Below are 6,215 nucleotides of genomic sequence, written 5' to 3'. Positions count from 1 at the left end.
TCATACTATGTTATGGAAATGCTTGTTTTATTCCATAATTAAAAATAAAATATTTTTTTAAAAAGGAGTCAGGGTGTGAGGTGACATTGTTTTAAGGGTAGTGATGAGATGGTTGTTAAGATATGAAAAGAGGGCAGGATATTACATGCTAGATTAAATCATGAACCTGGTTATTAGCATCAGCAACAAAATTTAACAATCCCTACCTTTCCTATGCCCACTTTCTAATCTGTATAAATCCTTTATGACAATAAACTATACATTTACCAAAGCCATCTTGGTTGAAGAAGGTATGAAAGGGGAACAGGCAGGCTTGTAGAAATCATATTCTACATCAGACCACATCTTTACAGCCAAAAAGTTGGCTGAAAAATGTAGCAAATACAGGATCCCAAAGTCTTACTGTTTGTTGACTATATTTATATATATAAAAAAAAATTTGTTACAGCAAAATACAGCTTTAAAGGCTCTTCTTCAAAGAGGTACCTACCATGCATGTGTTAAAATTTCTCAAGACTCCTTGAAATATGTAACAACAGAGATAACTTTGATGATCCTCTGACTACTAATATCAAATGAAACATAAAACAGGGAGATAATAGACTTACTAAAGGTATTTGGCACTATCATTGAGAGAAGTCCAGCACAGATTCTAAATGGAAGAGCTATTTCCTATAAATACTGAGTCTTCCAGATGCTCATGTTTCTGGATAACTCTTATATTGATTGTATCAAACTCTGTGGGATTGTGAAGAGCTAAATGAGACCTAAAACCATTAAAAAAAGAATTGATTTACCTGTCCACTAAGGAAAAAACCAGGGAAATGAAGGCTGTACCATTAGAGGGATTAGTCATATTGATGAGGTCAGAGTCTTTGCACACTTAGAAATGATATTCTCCTTCCCCTCTCATAATAGCTCTACTTTCTTCTGTTGCTTTGATTGTTTCTAGGCCAGAAAATGCCAGTAAAGAATCCTTTGAGTTTATGCTCATAGGCCTCTTAAAAAAAAAAAACAACAAAGCTATATATTCCTATCAAAACATAACCAAAAATAACTGAAGGGAGAAACCAGAACTTAGGACATTTCTATGAGATCTGGGTAAATTTTGTTCAGGCCAATACATATAGGATGATTTTCATGGCAGTCCTCTGCCATGAAAATCCCATGTTACCTAAAGCTTCCTCCAAATGTGGGAGGGTGTGTGAATCACAGAAAACCCAGACTTTTCAAATAAATCAGTCAATCACTCAAAAGGAAAGTATGTGTGACTATATCCTTAACTAGTTTGAAAGTATCATAGGAGCTTTAGTTCAAAGGATGAGAGAAGATGATGACAAACAAAATATCTAGCTGATATTGGCTGAAAGAACCACACATACCTCGGGCCTCGGTATAAATTAGATAGTGGTTCAGAATGGTACATTTTCAGATCAGGTCAGTTGAGTGATGGTCAAATCCAGCAGCTAAAGATTCCTTAGAGGGAATTAACCTTGGAGAAGAGTGAGAAAAAGAGCTTTTCTCTAGCTCTTCCTCCCCTTCCCTCACTGTCACAAGGTGATAACCTTGTAAACTTCAAAAGGTTGTATGGTCTAGAGTTCCTACCAATGACCACCAGAGCCTACCATTAGAGATTTAGCAGTATCTTCATCAGGACCTGAGAAATACATGAAGGACAAATTAGGTATACAAAGGAAAGATACCTTCAGTACTCTAAAAGGGCAATGGCACTCAGAGCTCAGCAGCTAGTTACACCTAAAAGGAACTTAATGGGGAGTTCATGAAAGGAGAAAAGGACTTTCAGTGACCAGAAGCAATAAGTTTACATTTTGCATGCCCTTTGACCCAGCAATTCCACCACTAGTTCTGTATCCCAAAGAGATAAAAAGCAAAAAGGAAAAGGACCTATATGTGCAAAAATATTTCTAGCAGCTCTTTTAGTGGTGGCAAAGAATTGGAAATTGAGGGGATATCCATCAACTGAGGAATGGCCCAACAAGTTGTTGTATATGATTGTGATGGAATTGTGCTATTATGCTATAAGAAATGACAAGTAGGATGCTCTCAGAAAAACCTGGAAAGACATGAACTGATGCAAAGTGAAATGAGCAGAACCAGGAGAACATTGTAAACAGTAACAGCAATATTGTATGGTGATCAACTATGAATGACTTAGCTGTTCTCAGCAGTACAAAGACCCAAGACAATTCCAAAGGACTCATGATAAAAAATGCTACCCACCTCCAGAGAAAGAATTCATGGAGTCTGAATGCAGATCAAAGCATACTTTTTCTTTATTCAGCCTATTTTTCTTGGGTTTTTATGTCTGTGTTTTCTTTCACAACATGACTAACATGGAAATATGCTTTGCATAACAACATGTAATAACCTATATTAAATTGCTCCCCTTCTCTCAAGGAGGGAGGGAGAGAACTTGGAATCTGGAACTAAAAATTTTTTTTAAGTTAAAAATTGCTTTTACATGTAATTTGGGGAAAACATCAAATTACTTTTAAAAGTTTAAAAAATAAGTTTATACTTTAACCATTTATGTTATTTAAGTTTGAGCCCACTCTCCTCTTGTGTGTGCAAGGAGAAAATGAACACCTGGTTTGGGTGGATGTTTCTATAACTGGCTTTGCTATACCTGAACTCCCTTTCTAAAAGCTAATTAAGCCTAGTTAATAATCAGTGAGAAGCACACTGGTGAGGTAATGTGAGCTATAGTGGTTAAAAAGTCCAATGACCCTCAGGATTACTCCCAGAGTAGTATTCTAGAACCCTGAGAGTAGTGGTAGTCAGCTGCCCTCTGGTGACCTAATCTGCCACTGGGAGAGATCTAAGGAAATAGCCCTGGAGATGATGTGATATATTCGTAAAACCATGGGATCATAGGTTTAGAACTAAAAGAAACCTTAGAAACTGTATAGTTCAACTCCCTCATTTTATGGATGAGAAAACTGAAGATTAAAGAGGTTGAGTGATTTGTCAAAAGTTTCCCACCACCTCCACTAGAATTTGAACCGTTTGTCCTCTGATTCCAAATCCAGCGCTCTTTCCATCATACATTATCAACAAGGAGTAGTCAGACAGGTAATCAACAAGCATTTATTAAGTGCTTACTATCTGCCAAGCACTGGGAATACAAATACAATAAAAAAGACAGTTTCTACCCTCAAGGGGCTTACATTCTAACTGGAAGACAACACATAAAAGGAAGCTGAAAAGGTGGGGGAAATGTGGAGGGGAGGAGTATCCAGCTTAGGGGGAGAGTCAGAGTAGAATTGATGGAGAGGTCCAGAGGAGTGTAGCCTGGTGGGAAATAAAAAGATAACTTACCTGAGTGCCCTCTCTAAATAGAGCTTCTAGAAGGAACCCCCCCAACTTCCAATCAGAGGGTACAGAGGTAATCCAATGTTCAAAAAAGTGATCTTCCAGGATGAAGTGCTTTTTGGGGGCATGATGGAGAAGTCCAGAGGAGTTCAGCCAATTCATGGCCTATTCCTCTTACCAAGGTGCCCAACCTCCATTTAATGAACCAACCTTTCAGCTCACTCCCAACCTTACAAACTTTTCCACACTTACACTAAAGATGCAAGAAAAGTTGTCTCATCTAAGCCACCCTAATAAGCCTTGAAAGGAGTTAGTAATAGAGATAAAAAGTGAGAGGAAAAAAAAAGGGAAAAAGTGAACATCAATAAAAAATTAAAATATATATGTATGTAAATATATGTTTTAGTTGTTTAGTCATTTTTCAGTAAAACACCCTTTTGTTGTTTTCTTGGCAGGGATACTATAGTGTTTTGTCATTTCCTTATATGGCTCATTTTACAGATAAAGAAATTAAGGCAAACAGGGTTAAGTGACTTGCCCAGGGTCACACAGCCAGTAAATATCGAAGGCAGAACTTCAACTTAGGTCTTCCTGACTCCAGGCCCCAGTGCCTCTGTGCACTGGGCCACCGTGTGTGTGTGTGTGTGTGTGTGTGTGTGCGTGTGTGTGTATGTACATACATATATAAATCTTTTTCTACTATTCTATACATACTGAAATAATTGTTTGTTAATGTCTAAGTTCATAATGAAAAAGAAAATTTAAATGAAAAAGATAAATTAATGTGAGAAAATCTAGGACAGAAAAGATTTCACATGATATATAGAGCATTTGGTGAGGAAAAGAATGTAAGCTCCTTGGGGGCAAGAACTGTTTTGCTTTTGTGTCTATATCCTCAGAATTTAACATAATGACTTATACTTGGCAAGCACTAAATGTTTGTGAAATTGAATTGAACAGAAGCAATATTGTCATGGGAGAGATCAGGCAATACAGTCAGTTGAAAAATCCCCATTAATCACCTACTATGTGCCAGGCACTGTGCCTGGCACTGAGAGTACAAAGACAAAAAAATAAAATAATCCTTTCTTTTAAAGAGCTCACATTCTATCAGGAAAGATAGCATATACATATACAGCATATACAGAATAGAAATAAAATAAATGCAAATTAATTATTAGGTTAGTCACAGAACAAGGGACCTAGCAGTTAGGAAGATCAGAGTGCTGGCTGTGGATTCAGAGAAGCATGATTTGAATTCTGTCTCTGCTATTTAATACCCATGTGACCTTTGGAGGGAAGGAAGGAAGTAAAGAAGGAAAGAAGGAAGGAAACCAGTTGTTATTAAGTGCCTACTATGTTCCAGGCACTGTGCTAAGTGCTTTGCAAATATTATCTCACTTGAACCTCACAGCACCTCCAGGAGGTAGGTGTTATTATTATCCCAATTTTAGGGTTGAAGAAACCGCTACTTGCCTTTGGTTTCCTCATCTGCAAAACTGGGATAATAATAGCACCTACCTCCTAGGATTTTTGTGAGGATCAACTGAGATAATAATTGTAAAGCACTTAGCACGTGGTAAGAGCTTTTTAAATTTTAGCTATCACTATTATTAGACAGAGGTTAAGTGACTTGCTCAGAGTCACACAACTGGAGAGTATCTGAAGCTGGATTTGATCTCAGGTCTTCCTGACTCCAGGCCACCGTGTCATTTAGAGCTGAGTTATCTCTCTGGGGTTCAGTTTCTTCAGCTATCAAATGAGGGGGTTGGACTTGATGATGTTTGAAGTTCTTTCCAGTTCTAAATCTATAATCCTGTGATCTTCCTGGACAGAAGGAGGAAGTAGCAGCTTCAGGAAGAAGATCATACATACTTGGCATGGAGCTATGATATAATGTAGTTATGGGGAGCATAAATTATCTGGACATCTGCTGCAGTTCTCTCTTTGCCAAAAACAGAATAGTTAAATAAATTTTTGACTTGACTCAATGATGATTGCATTATTCAAGAAATGGAAGAAGCAAGGAGGAAAATTGCTATTCTAAACTTAATTCTGATAGGAACTAATCTCTGAAATAGAAATAATGGGAACCTGGAGAGGAAGTTACTGCTTCAATTTAGAATCTGAATTACAACAAAGTTGCTCTTCCTATATTAAGGAAGAGCAAGTTTTCTAAAAAGTTTAGAGAATAAAATTCTGAAGGGGAAGTTGACCTGAAAAGGATATGGCACTCTCAAGCATGAAATTCTAAAAATGCAGAAATAAACTATTACAATTATGAAGAAAATAGGAAATTGTTTAAATAGATCTATGTGAATGCACAAGTCAGGTATTAGAGGATGAATACAAAAAAGTGACAAAGTCTTATAAAAATAGTGCTAGGACCTTAACATTCAGACCAAATGGAAGCTGATGATGAATGCAAACAACAACAAAAAGAGGAATTTTATGTCAAGCGTTTGGGGACAAGAAAGTCAAAGAAGGGTTGGGACAATTCCTTGAAAGACATGGCAAGATGATAACTCTTTTTGTTTCTCTTTTCTTCTCTGCTGAGGTGTGCATCTTTAGGCCAGGAAGTAAGATAAAAATTATGGGAAAGAGTCTATAAGGAATTAGTACCTAACTACCTATAATGAGTTCAAGTCTTCAGACCCATGTTAACTGGATTGTAAAACAGTGAAAGAACTGATAGATATGATTACGGAGCAGATATCAATTATCTTTGAAAAATCATGGAGGAGAGAAGCTCTGCTGGAGCAAAAGTGGGCAAACATCCTGATTTTCACAAAAGGAATTAGTATTCAATGTAAAAGGCAAGCAAGCTTAATCTTAATTCCTACAAAAATATGAAACATATTAAAGGGATCATTTTTAAGCCT

This window comes from Vombatus ursinus, unplaced genomic scaffold (genome assembly GCF_900497805.2).
Source record: "Vombatus ursinus unplaced genomic scaffold, bare-nosed wombat genome assembly UNPS02012082.1, whole genome shotgun sequence".
NCBI lineage: Eukaryota > Metazoa > Chordata > Mammalia > Diprotodontia > Vombatidae > Vombatus > Vombatus ursinus.
Note: the sequence above shows the minus strand (reverse complement) of the source record.